Source organism: Heptranchias perlo, chromosome 20 (assembly GCF_035084215.1).
Source record: "Heptranchias perlo isolate sHepPer1 chromosome 20, sHepPer1.hap1, whole genome shotgun sequence".
In the NCBI taxonomy this organism is placed as follows: domain Eukaryota; kingdom Metazoa; phylum Chordata; class Chondrichthyes; order Hexanchiformes; family Hexanchidae; genus Heptranchias; species Heptranchias perlo.
The window spans coordinates 30,130,036-30,155,391 of record NC_090344.1 but is presented as its reverse complement, the minus strand read 5'-3'; the positions used below and the strand labels follow the sequence as shown (position 1 = coordinate 30,155,391).

General features: G+C 44.0%; 4 non-coding genes across 4 annotated transcripts; 3 read left to right on the top strand and 1 right to left on the bottom strand.

The window, feature by feature from the left end:
- Positions 1 to 7,000: 7,000 nt before the first annotated feature.
- On the top strand, positions 7,001 to 7,071 carry trnag-ccc (transfer RNA glycine (anticodon CCC)). Its single transcript has one exon. It is a non-coding gene; the product is annotated as a tRNA-Gly (tRNA).
- An 8,068-nt stretch (positions 7,072 to 15,139) lies between these two features.
- trnat-ugu (transfer RNA threonine (anticodon UGU)) lies at positions 15,140 to 15,213 on the top strand. Its single transcript has one exon. It is a non-coding gene; the product is annotated as a tRNA-Thr (tRNA).
- Positions 15,214 to 18,560: 3,347 nt separating this feature from the next.
- Positions 18,561 to 18,642, top strand: trnas-gcu (transfer RNA serine (anticodon GCU)). Its single transcript has one exon. It is a non-coding gene; the product is annotated as a tRNA-Ser (tRNA).
- Positions 18,643 to 23,648: 5,006 nt separating this feature from the next.
- Positions 23,649 to 23,737, bottom strand: trnap-cgg (transfer RNA proline (anticodon CGG)). Its single transcript is given in 2 exon segments — positions 23,649 to 23,684; positions 23,702 to 23,737. It is a non-coding gene; the product is annotated as a tRNA-Pro (tRNA).
- Between the last annotated feature and the right edge of the window lie 1,619 nt (positions 23,738 to 25,356).

Sequence of the window (25,356 nt, the reverse complement as noted above, 5' to 3'; positions counted from 1 at the left end):
TTTTGAAAACGTTCCCCACGAAAAATCAATAAGTGTGAAAAAAGCAAGAATTCAGTCTGTTGTTCAATGTGAATGAAATACCACACCTCACAGAACAGGTACCATTCTCTGTATAGTTCAATACAAACTCAAACACTGCACATAAACAGACAGTGTTTCACACTCACTCACGTTTCCTGCACTGACGGTGCAGAAAGCCCCTAACAAAGCTGCACATTGCGAATAATTTAAGCTGATTTGTGAGAGATCATTCAAGGCTCCTGCAGTGCAGCTTCGGTTAATAACCACAGTTATCGACAGCATTGCGGCCGCGGCAACAAACATCAGTTTTTCGATGCTCGATGTTCCCCAGCTCCCGGATTGATTGAGGCCACGACAGAAACAACATTTAGCCCCTCTTTCGGCCCCGCTCTCTCCAATCACACGTTGCTGGCGGGAAGCTGCAATTCCCGCAACAGACAACGCATTACTGCCCATCCCTGGGAAACAAGACACCACCGAAGCTTTGACAACACATCGCAGGCATCGTCTGCCCCGGAGCTGTTGCTCCGCAACAAAGGCAGAACTTACCAGCTGTTTCAAAATTTATAGCTTGAACACTGGACCCTGATATCACTACCCGCTTTAAAAGTCTGATGCTTTAACGACTGAGCTACCCAGGCTCGCTAGTCATTAAGTTCACATCTTAAATATTCATAAGAGGACTCTGAATTATCCCTCGAAGACGTCGAACGGGGGTGAGGGTTATAAAATTCTCAGTCACATGTTGAGGGGAATCCTTGATTTTATTGAACATGATCTAAGAAACATGGACAGCGAACTCGTGAGTTTAAAATCCTCTTGTTTGTGCCAAATGACTTGTCATTCGTTCGCACCAATTAAAATCACACTTTACCCAATGGCCCAAAAGCTGAACTTGTCCCACACGGGAGCTGGAAAAGGCCTCTCGACCTTTCATGTATTAACATCTGTAAGCTGAATAATTTCACCCGTTACACAGTGACACCAGGCAGCATATTTCCCTTCCAAATTTTCCCCACACGAAACTTCCAACCGATGAATATCCGCTCAACGAAAAGAATAATCGTATGTTTGATTCCTTCGATTTAAATATCTCGTCCCGGCCCCTTTGCCATATCAGCTGACGCAGAGATCTCCCTTTCCCTCGAAAACAATGAAACTCGCATCTGCTCAAGCAAGACGGAAGGCCAGAGGAACACAAGTGCCCACATGGGAACACTAAGAAGTAGATGCATCATGGAACATACCAGTTGTACTTTGAACTCCGGTCAAAATGTCCGGATTGAAATGTTTGATTGTTGAAGGTGAGACTCGAACTCATAACCTGAGATATTTCCAGAGCCCATACTGCTTATTTTAGTACCGAAGTATCAGTGCTTTTATCAAACAGCTTGATTTTCAGCCTCTCAATGATCGCTTCGGGATCTTTGTCAAAGAGAAGCCGCCAATCAAGAGGCGCTTCGTCAAATATCCGCAATGATCTTTAAAAGCCGTGGAATCTGAAGAAAACCCCAAAAGATAAGAACTTTTATTAATCTTATTATTAACTGAAGGACATTTTTTCATGATACTTTAAGGAGGATTGAGGCAAAGTGGGACCTGAAACTCAGAAACTCTCTCTGGGCTGTCCGTGACTGAAGAGATGGACGTTATTTCAATTGAAAACTGAGGCACGGAACTTTCTCGTGGAGAATCATAGAATCATAGAATCATAGAAGTTTACAACATGGAAACAGGCCCTTCGGCCCAACATGTCCATGTCGCCCAGTTTATACCACTAAGCTAGTCCCAATTGCCTGCACTTGGCCCATATCCCTCTATACCCATCTTACCCATGTAACTGTCCAAATGCTTTTTAAAAGACCAAATTGTACCCGCCTCTTCTATTGCCTCTGGCAGCTCGTTCCAGACACTCACCACCCTTTGAGTGAAAAAATTGCCCCTCTGGACCCTTTTGTATCTCTCCCCTCTCATCTGAAATCTATGTCCCCTCGTTATAGACTCCCCTACCTTTGGTGTGACAGAAGATTGCGGTTGGTTAGTGGCAGTTGCCGGGGAGATCTAGAGGAGGGGGAGAAAAGTCATAGTCACAGCTGTGACTGCGCAAGTACTCTGCTTAGCTGTAATATTTAAAAAGTAGTGTACAGTACAGGGCAGTGTCCTAGGCCCAATCATCTTCAGCTGCTTCATCAATGACCTTCCCTCCATCATAAGGCCATAAATGGGGATGTTCGCTGATGATTGCACGGTGTTCAGTTCCATTCGCAACCCCTCAGATAAAGAAGCAGTCCGTGCCCGCATGCAGCAAGACCTGGACAACATCCAGGCTTGGGCTGATAAGTGGCAAGTAACATTCGCGCCAGATAAATGACAGGCAATGACTGTCTCCAACAAGAGAGAGTCTAACCATGTCCCCTTGACATTCAACGGCATTACCATCGCCGAATCCCCAATCATCAACATCCTTGGGGTCACATTGACCAGAAGCTCAACTGGACCAGCCACATAAATACTGTGGCTTCAAGAGCAGGTCAGCCGCTGGATATTCTGCGGCGAGTGACTCACCTCCTGACTCCCCACAGCCTTTCCACCATCTACAAGGCACAAGTCAGGAGTGTGATGGAACACTCTCCACTTGCCTGGATGAGTGCAGCTCCAACAACACTCAAGAAGCTCGACACCATCCAGGACAAAGCAGCCCGCTTGATTGGCACCCCATCCACCACCCTAAACATTCACTCCCTCCAACACCGGCGCACAGTGGCTGCAGGGTGTACCATCCATAGGATGCACTGCAGCAACTCGCCAAGGCTTCTCCGACAGCACCTCCCAAACCCACGATCTCTACCAGCTAGCAGGACAAGAGCAGCAGGCACATGGGAACATTACCACCTGCACATTCCCCTCCAAGTCACACACCATCCCGACTTGGAAATATATCGCCGTCCCTTCATCGTCGCTGGATCAAAATCCTGGAACTCACTAACGAACAGCACTGTGGGAGAACCTTCACCACACGGACTGCAGCGGTTCAAGAAGGCGGCTCACCACCACCTTCTCAAGGGCAATTAGGTATAAACAATAAATGCTGGCCTCGCCAGCGACGGTCACATCCCACGAACGAATTAAAAAAAAAACCTCAAACAAACAAACAGACCTTTTGGATGGGTTCACTAATTGCGAATCGGATTTAACTACTGTGTTTGGGCACACGGCCCCACACTGCTGAACTCCCAGCCCCTTCCATCAGCACTCGCTTTCTTTCACACACCGACTGGATTTCAGCCTGTTGCTGTTCCATCTGAAATTCATCAACGGACTCTCTGCCAAAACATCGAGTGAATCCTAATGCTTGGTATCCTGGCAATTCCCCACGCTCACCATTAGTCTTTGGTCCTTCCAGCATGCTGCATGCAGTGACAAAATCTGTTCTTCCACCGAGGTTTTCTGCTGACTGGATGTTTTCAACATTCTCGATTTGGGTGCATGGGCAGGTCATATTGTCCGGTCAGACTTTCTTGTCCTCAGAGTCCAGGGCTTTGCATTCAAAAAAAGAAAATAAAAGCGCTTTTATTCTGACTCAGCTCAGACGAAAGGTCATCGACCTGAAACATTAACTCTCTTTCTATATCTAACGATTCTGTCTGACCTGCTGACGATTTCCAGAATCTACTGTTATTATTTCAGATTGCCAACATAGCCAGTATTTTCATTTTGAATAAAAGGGCTTTCCAATTTCTGCCCATGTGACGCGGTGGCCCAGAGGTTAAGGCAATGGATTGTTAATCTATTGTGCTCTGCACGCGTCGGTTTGAATCCGATTGTCGTTGATTTTTGTGTTGAAGTCTTGTTTCTCTCATTCACTCCATCCAGAAGGTATGGCGGTCAGTCCCATGCTTCTCGAAACGGCAGACGGAGCTTGTTGCGTTGTTTGCTGCAATCAGCAACATTTCCTTCCACGAAGGTGTTGAGATTATGAGATCGCGACGTATCAAACGTACAGCGGTGTCCTGGTAAAAAGAGTCTATCTTATGGTCAACGTAAGATAAACTAATCGACCATAATTGTGATTTATATCCCGGATCATTCCGTGTCTGTGTCTGTTTAAAAGGGATGTGCTGTAAGTCCCGGATCATTGCGTGTGCGTTTCACCCGATTTTCTTGATACCTTTTTCCTTCTGAACTGAAATGACGATCCTCTCTCGAGAAGAAGTTTCACCGCCTGCTTCGGGCAACTGGTAGGAAAACTGATGAGACCAAGTTCATTCTGGTGGGCTTCCATTCCAATCTCCGCACTCTATCCCCCATCCAGTCCCACCCCCGCCTGGACATGAAAATCTGCGATATTCATAAGGGAATGGAAAAGCCGAATATCAGGGTTATAATTTTCTTGGTTCCTCAACACTGAATAGCATCAATTGTAATGACTCAGAAGGTAATCATAGAATCATAGAAACATACAGAACAGAAGGAGGCCATTCCGCAGTGGTACCTGTGCTGGATCTTTCGAAGACCTGTCCAATTAGATCCACACCCAGATTTTTCCCTGCAAATTAGTCCTCTTCAATTACATGTCCAATTGCCTTTTGAATGATTCCATGGAATCTGCTTCCACCACCCTTTCAGGAAGTGCGTTCCTGATCTTAAAGCACCCTCAGTGTGAAAACATACTCCTCAATTCCCCTCTCGTTCTTTTCCCAATTATTTTAAATCTGTGACCTTTGGTTACCGACCCACTTGCCAGAGGAAACCGTTTCTCCCAACTTTTACTTTCAAAACCCCTCATTATTTTGAATATCTCTATTAGGTCTCCCCTTAACCATCTCTTCTGTAAGAAGAATAATCACAGCTTCTCCAATGTCTCCACATAACTGAAGTCCCTCATCTCTGGTGTCATCCAGGTCAAACTGCTTTGAATCCCCTTCAATGCCTTTTCATCCTAATGTGTGGTGCCCAGAACCGTACATATAGTCCAGCTGAGGCCTAACCACTGATGTGTAAGGATTAGTATGAATTCCTTTTTTTGTATTCAATGCCCCTATTTGAAAAGCAAAGTATCCCTTATGCTTTCTAAACCGCTTTATCAACTTGCCGTGTTTTGTGAATATGCACCTCCAGGTTCCTCTGCTCTTGCACCCCCGCCCCGCCATAAATTGTTCCATTTAGATTATACTGCCTCTCCATGTTCTTCTTCCAAAAGTGCATCACTTCACACTGATCTGCATTAAATCTGTCACGTGACTGCTCATTTCACCATTCTGTCTCTGTCCTCCTGAAATCTGCTACTATCTTCCTCACTATTTACAACTTTTTCAACTTTTGTAATATCCGCAAACTTCGAAACTGTACTCCCTATTCCCACATCCAAGTCATTTATATATAACAAGAAAAGCAATGGTCCTAATACCGACCCCTGGGGGATCCCACTGCATGTTTCCCTCCAGTCAGAAAAACATCCGTTCACCACTGCTCTCTGACTCCTGTCCCTTCGCCAATTACGTGCCCGCATTACCACTGGTCCTTTAACCCCACGTGCTTCTAGTTTTCGAATAAATCTGTTGGGTGTTAATTTCTAAAATGTGACCTGAGAATAGCTGTAACCCCGTTATCTTATTCTTAAGCAATGAGAATACAGATATTAAGACCGAGTGATAGATCAGGTTCATTCCCATTACCCGGAGGTGACGGGACCTGAGGAGGGAAATCCCATCTGGGTTTATATTTTCCGAAAACGGAGACGGAAAATCGCAAAGATCATCCCGTCGAAATACAACATTTGACTGAAGATCCGTCAGCCACATCCCATCCAGACCTGGCCGTTCAAGGAAGACTGATAAGTCCATCAGGAGAAAACACGGAGAGAGAGAAGAAATGCAGACAGAGATAGAGAGAAGCACGCAAAGAAAATAACAGTATAAATCTCCACATTCGGTGATTAAGCTGAAGCTTAAAGTAAATCCCATATCGTGAAATCTTACAGGTATACATTTGGCTAGATTATCTCTTTATCTCTGAGAGAAGCACTGCCTGGTAATTACAGCTCTTATTTATTTCGTACTATGAGCGTGAGTTGGTTTCGAACGCCCAGTGAATTTTGAAGTCCATGCCTTGCCTCGTTCGCTCGGTAACCCACAGGTACCGCGCGGCTGTAAAAGCAGGCTGCACAGGAGCTTTGCAGACTGCATATTCAAGACATATATCACACGCTACACGTGCAACCTGCAGCTGTGTGTACATTAGCGGTTCAGTGGTGGAACCCTCGCCTGCCGGTGGGAAACCAGGGATTTGGTTCCAGGCCAATGCAGCATCCTTTACCTTTTCATTCTGCACACATGAGATCGCCTGAATGAGAAAAATTCACGTTCCGTCTTCAATCTGTAAAACTTCTTGAAAGATTATCTTCATTTCGTCTCTGTGTGTTACGTGGACAAACCAGCGGCATTCTGTCCTCTGGTGCTCAAGCATGCTCCGTTGGAGATAAGTCAAGCCTGCCTTCTGCACCGCTGAAAAGATGTGAGAAACTAATTGGTGATTTTTGATTGAAAATGGGGACACAACGGGGTTCATCCGGTTTGAACCAGTGAAACTCCCTGAGCGAGAATCAGACCGAAAGGCAACGGAGATGTTCAGCCAGGGTAAAATTCCGTTCCCATATACCCGATCCGCCATCCTTTCAGAACTCCCTGTCCATCCAATCTCGCTTCTTGTACCATGTACGATGCAGAGCAATATCAGGTTCGACACCAATTATTTCAAATCAACAATATTAGTCTCTCTTTATCAAATTCGTTTTGAATGTCCGACTTGTAATATCAAGTAACACTTTACAGAATGAATTACTCTGAAACGACATTGTCGTCTGTCTCGGTGTCGTCACAATATGCACTCGAACACAAGTGAACTGAACTCAAATTGCTACTTTCATTCACTATGAGAGCGAAGAGACGTAAGTGAACATTTGCAGTTAGTAGATGTGCCAGCATTGGTGGTTCAGTGGTAGAATTCTCGCCTCCCACGCGAGGGACTCGGGTTCGATTCCCGGCCAATGCAGGATCGTTTTGCATTCTGCACCAATGAGCAACTTGGGAACTGGATTCCGCCTTTTCACCCCTCGAGACTGTTCCGCAATTCAATGAGATTATGGCTGATCTGTGACCAACATCCAGAAAACCGCCTGAGCATCATATACCTTAATTCCTCTGGTTCACAAAAACCGACCAATCTCAGGTTTAAAAATAACAATTAAGCTCGCATCAACTGCTGTTTGCGAAAGAGAGTTCCAAACTCCTACCTCCCTTTGCTTGTGGAAGTGTTTCCCAACTTCACTCCTGAAAGTCCTGACTCGAATGTCGATGCGATGTCCCCTCGTCCCAGGCACCCAACGAGCAGAAATAGTTTCTCGCTATCTACCCTAACAATTTCCCTTAATATCTTGAAAACTTCGATAAAATCAGTCCTGAACCTACCAAATTCCAGGGTAAACAACTCTAGTTTGTGTAATCTCTCGTCGGAATTTAACCCTTGGAGTCCAGGTATCATTCTGGTAAATCTACACTCCACAGCCAATATATCCTCCCTCAGGTGCGTTGCCCAGAACTGAACACTGTACTCCAGGTGTGGTCTAACCAGAGCTTTGAATAGCTGTAGCATAATGTCTATTCTCTAGTATTCTTTTCCTCTAAATATAAAGGCCAGCATTACATTAACCTTTTTGATTATTTTCTGCACCTGTACCTGACATTCTAATGACTATGTAGCTGGACCCCTGAGTCCCTTTGGACCTCCACAGCGTCGAGCATTTCATCATTTAGAAAGTATTCTGAAATATCCTCTTTAGGTCCAAAGTGGATGAACTCACACTGGACTAAATTGAAATCCATTTGTCACAGTTTTGCCCATTCATTTATTATATTAATGTCTCTCTGTAATATTGTTCTTCCATCTGCACTGCGTACAATGCTGCCCATCTTGGTGTTATCGGCTAATTTGGATATGTGGCTTTCTATCCTGTCATCTAATATCAATGAGGCCGCCTGAAGGTAAATTCACATCGAGCTTCAATCTCCTCATCAGCTTGAGACATTTATTTCCTTCACATGTGTTTCGCCTTGGAAAGTTCCGCACTCTCTCCTCTGGATCTTAAAAATGCTTGAGATATAATTCAATTTGACAGCAACACTGAAAAGTTATCAGAAGCCAATTGGTGAATTTTCATAAAAAGCCTTGCGGTTGTCAGGGTCGTCGTGGATTTGAACCCGGGACCAGTCGTCTCATTAATCAGTTAAGTCCCCAAAGTGAGAATCATACCCCGAGAACAACAAACCACTGTAGCTGACATCGTGCAGCCAGCATAAATGTCCGCTGCCTCCCACAGCCGATCAGCCATCGTTCAGACCACTTCTGTCCATCCCATCTCGTTTTCTGTTCTGGTGTACAGCAACATCAACTTGTACACTAATTATTTCCAGTCACCAATATTAGTCTCCCTTTACCAAATGGTTTTGACTGTACGACCTGTATGATCAAATAAGACGTTTCAGAGTTAGTTGCTCTGAAACTACCTTGCTTGGGAGGATACTGAGAGGTGCAGATCAACACAGGGACCTTGAAGTGCATGTCCACAGATCCCTGAATGTCGATGGACAGGTAGATAAGGTGGTTAAAAGGCATACAGGATACTTTCTTAATTAGCCGAGGCATAGACTGTAATAGCAGTGAGGTTACGCTGGAACTATACATAACATTAGTTAGGCCACAACTTGAGTACTGCGTGCAGTTGTGGTCATCACATTACAGGAAACATGTGATTGCACTGGAGACTCGTGACTCCCCGAAACCTTTCTAACATCTACAAGGCATAAGTCAGGAGTGTGATGGAATAATCTCCACTTGCCTGGATGAGTGCAGCTCCAACAACACTCAAGAGGCTCGACACAACCCAGGAAAAATCAGCCCAATTGATTGGCACATCATCCATCACCTTAAACATTCACTCCCTCCACCACCAGCACACCGTGGCTGCAGTGTGTGCCATCCACAAGATGCACCTCCCAAACCCGCGACCTCTACCACCTGGAAGGACAAGGGCAGAAGGCGCATATGAACACCGGAACCTGCATGCCCCATTCCAAGTCACACACCATCGTTACTTGGAAATATATCGCCGTTCCATCCTTGTCGCTGTGTAAAAATCCTGGAATTCCCTACCGAGCAGCACCGTGGGAGAACCTTCAGCGCACGGACGGCAGTGGTTCAAGAAGAAGGCTCACCACCACGTTCTCAAGGGCAATTAGGATTGGGCAATAAGTGCTGGCCTTTCCATCGACGCCGACATCCCCTGAATGAATAAAAAATTGTTAGGATTTCCTTCAGTCTGAAACAGAATGTTGCTGGTTGATTAATGGCGATTAGAACGAGTATTCTTCTTTTTTACAGAGTTTAATGAGTTTTGCGAAATTAATGCAATAATCTATTTTGTAAAAGCTAATTCCCTGAAGGGGAATCTGACCCGGCTCTCGCACTGAAAGCATTTGGAGACAGCAGCTATCTTCTGAGTTATGCCTATATACATTTTCACAGTTGACTTTTCGTGGTGTAATAATTATCACGTTCGCCTAACACACTAAATGACCCCGGTTTGAAACCAAAAGAATGTTTAAAGCTTTCCTCATATCGCCTGCTGTCAGTGAAACGAGAACTGGAACTTCCAAGGTCCGAAAGGTTTTGGATTTATGGAAACCAAACATCGTCTTTCACCGTCTGTCAAAGTCTTCGCTGAAGCAAACAAAACTGAACCTCGTTGTTATCCTGATGCTGGGGTTGCGCATGCTTACTACATTTTGAAAACGTTAACCACAAACATTTAATAAATATAAATAAAGCAAGAATTCACTCTGTAGTTAAATATGAATAAAATACAACACCTCATAGAACCTCTGTATAGTTCGACACAAACTCAAGCATGATAGAGATACCGACAGTGTCTCTCCCTCACTCCCGTTCCCTGCCCGAACGGTGCAGAACGCCCCTCTCAAAGCTGCACATTGCGACTGTTTTCAGTTGATTTGTGAGAGATCATTAAAGAATCCTGCAGCGCTGCGTCGGTTAATAACTGCAGTTCTAAACAGCACTGCATCCATCAGTTTTTCGATTTCGATGTTCCCCAGCTCCCGGATTGAGTGAAGCCACGACAGCAACAACATTCAGGCCGCCTGTCCGGCCCCGCTCTCTCCAATCACACGTTGCTGGCGGAAAGCAGCGAATGCCGCCGAAGAAAGCGCATTTCTATCCATCCCTGGGAAACAAGATACCACCGAAGCTTTGACAGCACATCGCAGGCCTCGTCTGTCCCGCAGTTGTTGCTCCGCTGCAAAGACAGAACTTGCCAGCTGTTTCAAAATTTACAGCCGAAACCAGTCTTTGAACCTTCAGATCATTATCGGGTTTAAAAGTCCGATGTTCTTCCGATTGAGCTACCCGGACTCGCGATTCGAAAATTTTCCATTATGCAGATTCCTGTACTCGGAATTATCCCCAGTTAACGTCGAACCATGATGAGGATCCCTTTTTGAAAATTCTCAGTAACGTGTTGAGGAGCATCCTTGTTTCTGTTGAACATGATGTAAGAAACATGGACAGTGAACTCGTGAGTTTACAATTCATCTTGTTTGTGCCAAATGTATTGTCATTCGTTAGCACCAATTAAAATAACACTTTACCCAGCGGCTCAAAAGCTGAACTTGTCCCACACGGGAGTTGGAAAAGGCCTCTCGACCTTTCAGCGTATTAACACCTGTAAGCTGAATAATTTCACCCGTTACACGGTGACATCAGGCAGCAGATTTCCCTTCCAAATTTTCCCCACACGAAACTTCCAAGCGATGAATATCCGCGTAACGAAAAGAAGAATTGTGTGTTTGGTTCTTTAGATTTAAAGGTCTCGTACCGACCCCTTTGCCATATCAGCTGTCGCAATTGCCCCCTCTCCCACAAAAACAAGTAAACTCACACCTGGTATTGCAAGACGGGAGGCCAGAGGAACCCAAGTGCCCACATGGGAAAACTAAGAAGGAGATGCGTTATGGAACATACCAGTTGTACCTTGAACTAGGTTCAAAATGTTCCACTGTTCTAGATGAGGCTTAAACTCACAACCTGGGCATTTCTGGAGCTCAGAAAAGTACCGCACACTGAGCGCTTGCGCCACAAGAGCAGCGCACAATCGGTTCTATCAGTGCTCCCGTCAAACAGCTTCATTTTCCGTCTCCCAATTATCGCTTTGTGATCTTTCTCTGATTTCTCCAAGAAGCCTCCAATCAAGATGTGCTTCGATAAATATCCGCAGTGACCTTTAAAAGTCGTGGAATCTGAAACAAAGCCCCAGAAGATAAGACCTTTTATTTATATTATTATTAACTAAAGGACAATTTTTGATGGTACTTTAAGGAGGATTTGGATAAAGTGTAAAATGAAACTGAGAAACTCTCTCTGGGCTGTCGGTGATTGAACAGATGGGCGTTATTTCATTTGAAAACCGAGGCTCGGAACTTCCTGATGGAGAAGTGTGACAGAAGGTTGTGGTTCGTGGCAGTTACCGGGGAGATCTGGAGGAGAGGGAGAAAAGTCAAAGTCACAGCTGTGACAGCTCAAGTGCTCTGCTTAGCTGTAATATTTAAAAAGTAATGTACAGTACAGGGCAAACCGATTTGGTATCGGTTATCAAAAATACTGAAGGATACAGGTTCAAAGGGGGATTTGCGAAAAGGGAACAGATTTAAACGCCAGACCGTAATCATTCTACATGAATCTGAAGCGTCTTGAGAAAAACGGCAGCGCGAACTGTGATGTTCGTGTCATCACTTCAACGACCCTCGAATTACCGACAGTATCTTTGAACGAGTTGTGCAGCAAAACCGTGAGTGAAGCCGCTTTGCATTTGTCAAACGTGTAGGTGACGATATTGGCGTTAATATGGGTCGATTTCAATTGTTTGAAATCTCACCATACCTCTTGACCCGAAAATCGACGATAAAATTGGGTTTTTCCTGTAGGTCGTGAATTGAAGGGAAAGCCGCATCAAAAAGATCAGAGAAATGAAGAGCAGAAAATGTGGATGAAATTTGCACGAGTGAAAATCCCTGTTTGTCGGAAGATTCTGTCCCCAATGGTAGAGAGGATTGATATTTCGAGCTGTTATTCATCAGCCTCAACTTCAGTAATTTCCTGTTTGCTGACAATGAGATGAGACGGAATGAACAGGTCTAACGAGCCGGTCTGTAACACAGGACAATGATTCAGTGCAGCTCGTTACCCAGTCACTGGGCTCCGTTATAGCCGCTCCTGTCAGTCACACACAAAGATAAATTGTAAATCTGAAACAGAAAGCGTTAATGTAAAACACTTAATATCAACCACCAGTTTTTCCCTCTTTCCGGCTTTTAAAACAATCTGTTTCACAGTTTGTCAAACCCAAAACAGCCTCTGGTATTTGCTGATCGAGAATTTCAGTGGAAATTGGGACCGTCACTTAGTATCGGAACAAATATACCCGCTAAGGTTTCGGGGTTGTTCCTGGTTTATTTATATCAGTGAGTGACTGGTTTTAAACTAGGTGAGGATCTAAGCCTGAGGTAAGAGCCTGGGATAGACAAGAGATTCTACAATATATCAAGTTAAATTACATTGATTCCACCAACACTGTACATCACATCCCTTAAATAGTGTTACCTTTTGCTATGTAAAACAGGTGTGGGTGGAAATGGGAAATAACTGAAAAAACCTTCATTGTATCAAACTTATTATTATTATACAAACAATGTACAGCCTATCCCATAAAAAAGACTCAATGTAAAACCAGTCGCCAGTTCCAGACCCGCTGTGCCCGTGATGTGATTTGCATCCGATTCTGACTGACTGAGTATCAGACGCGCTCCCGTCCACAGTAAACGGATGGGGCCGGATCCATAAGAACAAAATGAGGACCGACCTCCGCATAACCTGTCCTCATAATTTAACCATTTTAGCCCCGGTATCATTCTGGTGAATCTGCGCTGCAGCCTCTCCAAGGCCAATATTTCCTTCCTGATGTTTGGTGCCCAGAGCTGAATGCAGCACTTTAAATGGGGTCTCAGCAGATATTTCAATTGTAACATTCTCCCCCTTTGATTACCAGCTTCTTTGAGATAAAGGCCAACATCCCATGAGACATTTAAATAAATTTTTCGACCATTCCACTGGCTTTTAGCGATTTCTGTACTTGGACCCCTAAATCTCTCTGCTCCTCCACAGTTCCTAGCTTCTCACCTTTCAGAAAATGCTCTGATCTATCTTGCTTCAGTCCAAAGTAGATGAACTCACACTTCTCCATATTGAAAGTTTGAACAGACTGGAACTCTTCTGTATAGAAAAGAGAAGGCTGAGGGGTGACCTGATATAAGACTTTAAGATTATGCAAGGGTTTGATAGGTTAGACGTAGATAAGGTGTTTGCATTTGTGGAAGTGGGGACTCCAAATGATTGAGGCAATGAATATCAGGTATTCACAATTTAATTCAATATGGCATTCAAGAGGAACACATTCATCCAGAGAGTGGTTAGAATGTTCAATTGGCTCCCACAAGGAGTAGTTTAGGCGAATAGCATGGATTCGTTCACAGCGAAGCTAGAAAAACAAATGGAGGAGAAAGGAATCTAAGGGTTTGCTCATAGGGTTAGATTAAATGGGGATGGCGGAGGCTTGTTTGCAGCATAAACACCGGCATTGTCTAGTTGGGCCGAATTGCCTGTTTCCGTGATGTACTTTCCATGTAAATCTATGTTGCTCCATCTGCCACAGTTTTGCCAACTCTCTTAATTTATCAATTTCCCTTTGTAACTTTATGCTTCCATCTACACGACTCACTGCGACACCTATCTTGGTGTCAGCGACACAAGTGGATATACAGCTCTCTATTCTTTCGTCTATGTCATTTATATACCGGGTCTCTGTCTCCCACCTTCTAACCAACTCCCTACCCATTTCATTAGGTTGCCTCAAATTCTACGCACTGTAATTGTCGTTAACAGTCTCTTATATGGTACCTTATCGAATACCTCTGGAAATCAATATCATATAACAACCATGGACACTCCATTATCTACCAGGTTAGTTACATCTTCATAAAGTTCAACTCGTTTTGTTAGACTTGACTTACCCTTTACAAATCCATGCTGGCTCTCTCTGATCAATTCATGTTTATCCAAGTGCTCAATCTTTCTTTCCCTAATAACGGATACTGGCAACTTCCCCACAACGGATGTCATACTAATGGGTCTATAATTTCCAACATCATCTCTGCTACCCATCCCAAATAATGGAGTGACATTGAAATTGTTTCCATCAAAGGAACAATTCCTGAATCAAGAGATTTTGAACGATCATGACTAAAGCATGTACAATTTCCTCACCGAGTCCTCTCAGTCCCCTGGGATGGTAACCATCAGGTGCTGGAGATTTGTCTATCTTTCATCTAATTATTTTCTCCATTGCCATTATTTTACTTATACTGAAACCCCTTGATTTATTTACAGTTTTCCTCATATCTCTGATAAGTTAGCCTCATTTATTTCTGTGACGAACGAAGCAAAGTAAATATTTAGCAACTCTACATTTCATGATTTTCAATTACAATATCACCTCCATCTGTCTTTAAGCGGCCCACATTACTCTCAGCCTCCCTTCTTTCACTTAATATACTGGTAAAAATCTTGACTGTTGTCCTCATTTTCCCTAACAGGTTTATCTCCTTTTCCCTGTTTGGACCTCTTATGGTTTTTTATTTTCAGCACCAAAATAAACAAAGTAAAGTGCGTCTCAATAGTTCTTCACTTTCAGAGCGAGAATTGTCTAAACCGGTAATTTATTTAATGTAACAAACATAAGGACACATACTCATCCGGAAATCAACGCATTGATGGAGACACAAAGATAAACAAAACGAGATATGTCGGCAGCATCGGGATGCACAGGTGAACGGACAAACCAAACAGACAAAGATGAAACGGTCTGAACCCCAAACAGACAGTGACGTATCGCTGATAGATATTAGTGTGAGGTGGTGGGGCTGAGCTATCATGAATGGGCGCTGTGGCTTAGTTGGTTAAAGCATCTGTCTTGTAAACAGGAGATCCTGGGTTCAACTCCTAGCAGTGCCTTGCATAACTAATTATTTTTACCTGATTTGTGGAATTAAGCGACAAAATGGCACTTTGGAATTGGTATTTTTTCAGGTTTGAGGAGGAAACTGATATCAGATTGACTCTTCTGAAACGCCCTTTCATTGTACAGTCAGACCTCTCATAGAATGTGTCAGCAACGGGTTAACTTAAAGACACGTTCTCGTTTTTGGGCTCGTTGAGGTCAGGGTATAATTCACGATTTGAGGTTCAAACCCGGAAGTAGTCCTAATTTGGACCGAGACTTGTGATCTTGACCTGCGGTGAAAATCTTTGCAAAGAGGAAAATGAAGTCCGCAGATCACTCCACCTGAATCTCCCGACCCCGATGAAATATATCCCAGGCTGTTAACAGAAGCAAGGAAGGAAATAACGGAGGCTCTGGTCATCATTTTCCAATCCTCCCTGGTGACAGGTGATATGCCGAAGGATTGGAGGACTGCAAAAGTTGTAATGTTGTATAAACAAGGAGAAAAGGATAGTTCAAGTAATTACAGGCCGGTCAGGCTGAAGGTATTCTATTAAATCTACTCTGCACTTCCTCCACGGCCAATACAGGGAGGAGAGGACTCTTGACTGACAAGCCTCAGCTCTATCAGGAGAGGGAGACTGACCCACGCTCTCTCTTGCTTCTGGGATGTGCCACTTTTGAAAAACAAAAAGGTGAATTTCTCAATATCTTTAAACGCTCTGTCTCACTGCACATGATTTAAAGTGTATTGTGGGACGCTGTGAGTGTCTCTGTACCTGTAAACTCTCTGACTCACTGCACGGATGTTTAATGTGCACTGTAGGATAGTATGTAAGTATCTCTGTATCTTTTTATCTCTGTGTCTCTCTGCACAGTTATTGACAGTGTATTGTAGGACGGTGTGTTTGTCTTTATACCTTTAAACTCTCTGTTTCACTGCACAACATTGGCAGTGTATTGTAGGACGGTGTGAATGGGACGAGGGTCAGTGGGGCGAAGTGTAGCCGATTGGGAGCAGCGCCCATTTGCGGGGTGAGTATTGCACGCTTGATTTTCTCTATCCCTTCTATCTTTCTTTTTCTCTTCCTTTCTTTCACCTCCCTCTCTCCCATTCTTTCTTTCACTCCCTTTTCATTCCTCTTATTTCGTTCTTTGTCTTTCTGCCCCAGCACCTATGTCTTTATCCTGTTTTTGTTCTCCATGTGTCTCTGCTGGATGATCCACAATTCAGACCTGCCGCTTCTTCCAGCTTTTCCTTCCTTCTACGATCATGGTCTACTTCATTGAGACTTTCCTGCGGCCTTGCCCACTCTAACATTCACTTTCACATTCTTCCGGCTTCAAGTTTGCTCTCCATCGACCGCTGTTTCTCGGGGGCACATGTCCCGTTCGCATCAATGTTCATTTGTGCCTTGAAACCAGTCGATACATTTCGATCTGCTCCAGAGACAAGCTCTAAGAAAGCAGGGCTGGCATTCGGTAGGACAGCGCATACTTTTCCGTGAAATTTCCATGGGGTATCTTGTGACACGGGGGATGTTAACTGAAGAACTGGGTTTTGTTTTCATGGTCGTTGGCGCTTTTCCCCGAACAGTTGATGTGCGGGAGAGACGGGCGGCGCTACATAGCTGCGAAAGACGGCTGAAATGTGCATTTTTGGCAATCTGGGTGGTGCAGGAAAGTCGGAAATGTTCCGCTTGATCTTAATAGGTCTGTGGAAATGTCCGATTGAAAAGGAATGAGGAGAAATGAAAAGAGCGGCAATGGTGAAAAGGTGTCGATTACAAGAGGTTGGCCGTGAGCGAAAGGTCCTTTGAAAGCTCGGCGCGGAGGAGATTTTGTTCGGAAACGGCAGACTATAAGCGCGTGAGGAAAGTAAAGTGCGAGCTGCGTCCTTGGGTTAAATTGGGTGTTTTCAGGAAAACAGCCATTGTGAAATCACAAAAATGAAAACAGAAAATGCTGAAAACGCTGAGCAGGTCAGGCAGCACCTGTGGTGCAAGAACCAGAGGAAACGTTTCAGCTCTATGAGCTTTAGCATCCGATCTAAATGGCTCATCATGTGCGTGAATAACTGTGCTGTCTCAGATGCTGGTTTCCATCTCTGAATTATGAGGGTTCGAATCTCACTGCTGCCAGAATTTGTGCACCCTTCCATTTTCGCCGCCTCACCAAAAACCCTTCTTTGATCGGAAGTGCTTTTCCGCATTGCTGATTTACACCTGTTTGCACAATTCAGCTAAGTCTGGATTGCCACCCAACTGTTTCTTGGACGGAGGTGTTGGGACTGTAAGATGTGATCTCGGCGAAGTATCAATCAATGTGCACAATGGCGCCCTGGTGAACCGAGTACCTCTTATAGTCAGTATAACATAAAAGATATGCACCATAATTATGAATTTCTTCTTTGCATCACAAAAGGATTTATTATCAGGGAATGTACATGAGCAGGTCGATTTACGTCACGCTCCGGTCGCTTCGCATCGCCTCCCACAAATAGAATAGAATCATTGAAAGGTCACAGCACGAAAAGAGGCCATTCGGCACATCGAGTCCGTGCCGGCTCTCTGCAAGTGCAATCCAGACAGACCCACTCCCCCACCCTATCCCTGTAGACCTGTATTCTCTTTCGTTTCAAATACTTATCCAGTTCTTTATTGAAGACCATGATTGAATCTGCCTCCACCACCCCCTCGGGCGGTATATTCCAGATCCTAAACACTCGCTGTGGCGAAAAGTTTTTCCTCAAGTCACCTTTGGTTCTTTTGCCAAACACCTTAAATCTATGTTCTCTGGTCCTTGAACCTTCCGCCAATTGGAACAGTTTCTCTCTATCTCCTCTGTCTAGATCCTTCATGATTTTGAATACTTCTATCAAATCTCCTCGGAACCGTCTCTGTTCCGAGCAGAACAACCCCAGCTTCTCCAATCTATTCATGAAACTTATACCCCTCATCCCTGGAATCATTACAGTAAATCTCTTCTGTGGGGATTCGTTAGTAACATCGCCGAATCCCCCACCATCAACATACTAGTGGTCATCATTAACCAGAAATTTAACTGGACCAGCTACATAAATATTGTGGCGACAAGAGCAGGTCAGAGGCTGGATATTCTGCGCCAAGTGACTCACCTTCTAACTCCCTAAAGCCGTTCAACCATTTACAAGGCGCAAGTTGAGTGAGTTGGAATACTCATGTGATGGTCATGGACCTGAAACGTTAACTCTGTTTCGATGTCGAAAGATTCTGCCTGACCTGCTGAGGATATACACATTTACAGTTTTTATTTCAGATTGGCAACATAGCCAGAATTTTAATTTTGAATAAAGGGGGTTTCGCGTATTTTTGCATGTGTCGAGGTGGCCGAGAGGTTAAGGCGATGGACTGCTAATCCATTGTGCTCTGCACGCGTGGGTTCGAATCACATCCTCGTCGTTATTGCGTTTAAGTTTTGTTTCTCCCATTCAGTCCACCCAGAAGGTCTGGTGAAAGTCCCATCCTTCTCGAAACGGCAGACGGAGGGTTTTGCATTGTTTGCTGAAATCAGCAACAGTTCCTTCCAGGAAGGTGTTGAGATTGTGAGATTGTGAGATCGCGAAATATCAGAATGTACATTGGTGTCATTGTAAAATGAGTAAATCTTATGGTCAACGGAAGAGAAACTTACGTCCCATAATTATGATTTATGTCCGGATCATTTCGTGTCTGTGTCTGTTTAAAAGGGATGTGCTGTAAGTCCCGGATCATTCTGTGTGCGTTTTACGCGATTTTCTTGATACCTTTTTCCTTCTGAACTGAAATGACGATCCTCTCTCGAGAAAAAGGTTCACCGCCTGCTTCGGGCAACTGGTCGGAAAAATAACAAAAACTGATGAGACCAAGTTCATTCTGCTGGGCTTCCATTCCAAGCTCCGCACTCTATCCCCCATTCAGACCCACCCCCGCCTGGACAGTATAATCTGCGATATTCATAAGGGAATGGAGAAGCAGAATATCACGGTTATAATTTTCTTCGTTGCTCAACACTGAATAGCTTCAATTGCAATGATTCAGAAGGTAATCATAGAATCATAGAATCTTACATCACAGAAGGAGGCCATTCGGCCGTCGTGCCAGTGTCGGCTTTTTCGAAGACCTGTCCAAATTAGACCCACACCCCAGATTTTTCCCAATAATCATGCAAATTAGTCCTCTTCAATTATGTCCAATTGCCTTTTGAATGATCCCATGGAATCGGCTTCCACCACCCTTTCAGGAAGTGCGTTCCTGATCTTAACAACCCTCTGTGTGAAAAAAAATCTCCTCAATTCCCCTCTAGTTCTTTTCCCAATTATTTTAAATCTATGATCTCTGGTTACCAACCCACATGCCAGAGGAAACAGTTTCTCCCTACTTGCTCTTTCAAAACCCCTCATTATTTTGAATACCTCTATTAGGTCTCCCGTTAACCATCTCTGCTGCAAGGAGAACAATCCCAGCTTCTCCAATCTCTCCAAATAACTGAAGTCCATCATCCCTGGTATCATCCAGGTCAACGTGCTCTGAATCCTCTTCAATCCCTTTTCATCCTAAAGTGTGGTGCCCAGATCTGTACAATATACTCCAGATGAGACCTAAACACTGATTTGTAAGGATTGGTATGATTTCCATTTTTTGTATTCAATGCCCCTATTTACAAAGCGAAGTATCCCATATGCTTTCTTAACCGCCTTATCAACTTGCCCTGTTTTCTGAATATGAACCCCCAGGTTCCTCTGCTCTTGCAACCCCCCATAAATTGTTCCATTGAGATTATACTGCCTCTCCATGTTCTTCTTCGAAAAGTGCATCACTTCACACCGATCGGCGTTAAATCTGTCACGTGACCGCCCATTTCACCAGTCTGTCCATGTCCTCCTGAAGTCTGCTATTATCATGCTCACTATTTACTACGTTGCCAAGTTCTGTATCATCCGCAAACTTCGAAATTGTATTCCCTATTGCCACATCCAAGACATTTATATATAACAAGAAAAGCAATAGTCCTAATACCGAGCCCTGGGGGATTGCAGTGCATATTTCTCCCCAGTCAGAAAAACATCGGTTCACCACGACTCTCTGCCTCCTATCCCCCAGCCTATTACTTGCCCACGTTACCACCGGCCCTTTAATCCCACGTGCTTCTAGTTTTCGAATAAGTCTGAATTTCTAAAATGTGTCCTGAAAATAACTGTAACCCCATAATTTTATTGTTAAACAATGAGAATGCAGATATTAGGACCGGATGATAGATCGAGTTCATTCCCATTATCCGCAGGTGACGGGACCCGAGCAGGGGAAATCCCATCTCGGTTTATATTTTCCGAAAACGGAGACGGAAAATAGCAAAACTCAACCCGTCGAAATCCAACAATTGGACGAAGAACCGACAGCCTTTTCCCATCCCGGGTTTGCAGACCTGGCTGTTGAAGGAAGCCTGATAAGTCCATTAGGGATCAACAGCGAAAGTGAAGAAACGCAGACAGAGATAGAGAGATACATGCAAAGAAAAATAGTATAAATCTCCAATTCTGTGGTTGAGCAGAATTTGGGTGGCAGCTTAAAGGAAACTCGTCGCATGCCGTGAAATCTTAGACGTGTACATAGGGCTGGATTCTTACATTATTTCTGAAAAAAAGTAAACGCTGCCTGGTAACTACAGCTCTTATTTATTTGACCATTTTACAGTGGCGGTTTGAAGTGATTTCGAATCTCAGTGAATTTCAAGACCATGCTTGACCCACTCGTTTGGTCACCCACAGGTAGCACGCGGTTGTGGACTGCGCAGGCTTATCACAGGAACTCTGCCAGACTGCATGTTCCAGACTTGTATCCAACGCTACACGTGCAGCCTGCAGCCGTGTGTGGATTGGTGGTTGAGTGTAGAACCCTCGCCTGCCGACGGGAAACCAGGGGTTTGGTTCCAGGCCAAAGCAGCTTCCTTTACCTTTTGTATCTGTACCCATGAAATCGCCTGAATTGGGATAAATTCATGTGCCGGCTTCAATCTGCACAACTTCTTGAAAGATTATCTTCATTTCGTCTACGTGTCTTTCGTGGACATACCCTCTGCATTCTCTCCTCTGGTGTTCAAACATGCTCGGCTGGAGATAAGTCAAACCTGCCTTCTGCACTTGCTTCAAAGATGTGAGAAGCCAATTGGTGGTTTTTGGCGAAAAATGGGGACGCAAGGGGGCTCATACTGGGATTTGAACCAGTGAAACTCCCTGAGCGAGAATCGGATCCAAAGTCCAACTGGCAACAGAGCCGTGCAGCCACTGTAAAATTTCGCTGCCACGCAGCCGATCCGCCATCCTTTCAGAACACCATGGCCATCCAAACTCGCTTTCTTGTACGATATACGATGTAGAGCAATATCAGGTTCTAAACTAATTATTTCAGATCAACAATATTCGTCTCTCTTTATCAAATTTGTTTTCAGTGTACGACTTGTATTATCAAGTAACACTTTACAGAATGAATTACTCTGAAACGACATTGTCGTCTGTCTCGGCATCGTCATAGTTTACACTCCACCATAAGTACACTTTACTCAAATTGCTGCTTTCATTCACTATGAGAACGAAGAGCCACGAATGTGGAAACATTAGCTACGAAATTATCAGCTGGGTTGCACCTTTCCTTTTCCTACTTCCTCAATCTTTTTTTTCTTTACCCTTCTCTGCTATTGTTGCAGGTTAGATCAGCCATCGCCGTTCAAGGAAGCCTGAGAAGTCCATTGTGGACAATACAGAGAGACAAGAGACGGAGACATGGAGAGATGGAGAGATGCAGGCAAAGAAAATAAAGAGTATAAATGTCAGGTTTTGCAAACTAGCAGAATTTATGTTACAGATTGGGAGAGATTCCTTCTTGGGTCTTGAAATCTTGCAAGAGAAGATTGGATACAAGTTAAAATCATAGGCCTCGCTGGAGAATCTCTCATTCTGGGAGACAGATAAATGCGTTCAATTAACTCCAATTAATCTATTTCAGCAATGAAGTGATCTTCAAACAGTAGCTCTGCGAGCAGAATTCAAACCTGGGCAGGAAAACCTCAATTGAATTTTGAGTCCAACGCTTTAAACACTCGGCCACCGCAGCTGTAAACGGCATGTTCATTCAGATCGGATTCCAAATGGACACATGCTGCTGTTACAAACGCGCGCATTGATGGTGCTTGGGGTCGAATTCTTACTTGTTGCGCTGGAGACCTTGGTTCGATTCCCAATACAATGCAGGATCATTCTGGAACAATGAGGAGCTGAGGAGCAAAAGTATACCAGTTCGCCCCTCGAGCCTGTTGCGCAATTCAGTGAGATCCTGGTTGATATGTAATCTAACTGCATATTATCGCCTGAGCCACATATCCCTTAATGCCTTTGGTCAACAAAAATCTATCAATTTCAGTCTTAAAATTGACAATTGAGCTCGCATCAACTGCAGTTTGCGGAAGAGAGTTCCAAACTTCTGCCTCCCTTTGCTTGCAGAGGTGTTTCCCAACTTCACGCCTGAAAGTCCTGACCCTAATGTTTATGCTCTGTCCCCGAGTCCGAGACACGCTAACGGGCGAAAAAAATTTTTTTCTGTTTACCCCACCAGTTCCCCTTAATATTTTGAAACGTTCGATCAAATCAGCACTTAATGTACTTATTTCGAGGCAAACCCGAGTTTATGTAATATCTCCGCGTAATTTACACTTTGGAGTCCAGGTAGCACTCTAGTAAATCGACGCTGCACTCCCTTCATAGCCAATATATCCTTCCTAAGGTGCGTTGCCCAGAACTGAAGACAATACTCCAGGTGTGATCTAAACAGATCTTTGTACAGCTGTATCATAATGCCTATCTCCTTGTATTCTAGTCGTCTAGTTATAAAGACCAACATTCCATTAACCTTTTTGATTATTTTTATACCTGTCCATGACATTTTAATGATCTATGTACATGGGCCCCTAAGTCTTTTTGGATCTCCACTGTTTCGAGCTTTTCACCATTTAGAAAGTACTCTGATTTATCCTTTTAGGTCCAAAGTGGATGACCTCACACTTGACGAAATTCAGAACCATTTGCCACAATTTTGCCCATTCATTTATTATATTAATGCCTCTCTGTAATTTTATGCTTTCATCTGCACTGCTTCCAATACTGCCCATCTTGGTGTCATCGGCAAACTTGGATATGTGCCTTTCTATACCGTCATCTAATATCCGCCTGAATTGGGAAAAATCCAAATTCAGTTTCAATCTCCTCATCATCCTGAGACATTTTATTTGTTTCATGTGCGTTGCGCCGACGAAACTTCGGCATTCAGTCCACTGGAGCTCAAACATCCTCTGGCCACAATTCAGTTCTCCCAACAACAAAACTGAAAAGATGTGAGAAGCCAATTGGTAACTTTTCACTCAAAGAAGCAACACATGAGGGCTCGTCCGGGATTCGAACCCGGGACCTCTCGCATATTACTCAATGAAACTCCCGAAGCGAGAATCATACCCCTAGACCAACGAGCCGCTGTTAGCTTAGTTGTGCAGCCAGTGTAAATGTTCGTTGCTTCTCACAGCCGATCGGCCATCCTTTCAGACCACTTCTGTCCATCCAATCTCGTTTTCTATTCGGATGCACAGCAATATCAAATTGTACACCAACTATTTCCATTCACCAATATTAGTCTCCCTTTACCAAATTGCTTTCGAGTCCACGACTTGAGTTATCAAGTAACACGTTTCAGAATTAGCTGCTCTTAAACTGCATTGCTTGGGAGGATACTGAGAGTCGTGTCGATTTGTGGCACGCTCTGTTCCCTTTGCATTGCATCCTATACATAGAATTGAATCATAGAAATGTTACAGCACGGAAAGAGGCCATTCGCGCCATCGAGTCAGTGCTTGCTCTCTGCAAGAGCAATCCAGCTAGAACCTATCCCCGAAGACCTGCATTATTTTTCCTTTCAAGTACTTATCCAGTTCCCCTTTGAAGGCCATGATTGAATCTGCCTCCATCGTACCCTCGGGCAGTCCAGATCCGAACCTCTCGCTGTGTAAAAAAGTTTTTCCTCATGTCACCTTTGGTTATTTTGACAATCACCTTAAATCTATGTCCTCTGGTTCTTGATCCTTCTGCCAATAGGTACAGCTTCTCTCCATCTCCTCTGTCCAGACACTTGATGATTTTGAATACCTCTATCAAATCTCGACAAAACCGTCTCTGTTTCAAGGAGAACAACCCCAGATTCTCTTGCCTATCCACGTAACTAAAGTCCCTCATCCATGGAATTATGCTATTTGTTTTTATCTGCACCCCCTCTAAGGCCTTCACATCTTTCCTGAAGTGCCATGTCCAGAAACGGACACAATAATTCAGTTGTGTTCAAACCAGTGTGTTATAAAGTTTCATCATGACAACTATACTTTTGTACTCGAGACATCTATTTATAAAGCCCAGGATCCCGTATGCTTTTTAACCGCTTTCTCAATCTGCCCTGCCACATTCAACGATTTGTACATATAAACCCCTCTTTGTTCCTGTACCGCTTTTACATTTGTGCCCTGGTGTTTATATTGCCTCTCCTCGTTCTTCCAACCGAAATGTATCACTTCTCATTTTTCTGCATTAAATTTCATCTGCCACGTCTCCGCCCATGCCACCAGACTACCCACATCCTTTGAAGTCTATCACTATTCTTATCACTGTTTACGACCATTCCAAGGTTTGTTTCACCTGCAAATTTTAAATTGTGCTCTGTGCACTCAAGTCCAAGTCATTAATGTATATCAAGAAAAGCAGTGGTCCCAGCACTGATCCCTGGGGAACACCACTGTACAACTCTCTCCAGTTCGAAAAACAACCGTTCACCAGTAATCTCTGTTTCCTGCTCTTCGTCAATTCTGCATTCATGTTGTTACTGCCCCCTTTATTCCATGGGCCGCAATCTTGATGATAAGCCGACCATGCGGCACTTTAGCAAACACCGTTTGAAAGTCCTTATACACCACATCAACTAAATTGCCCTCATCTATCCTCTCTGTTACCTCATCAAAAAACTCTAACAGGTCAGTTAACCACGATTTGCCTTCAACAAATCCGTGCTGGCTTTCCCTAATCAATCCACCCTCGTCCAGGTGACTGTTAA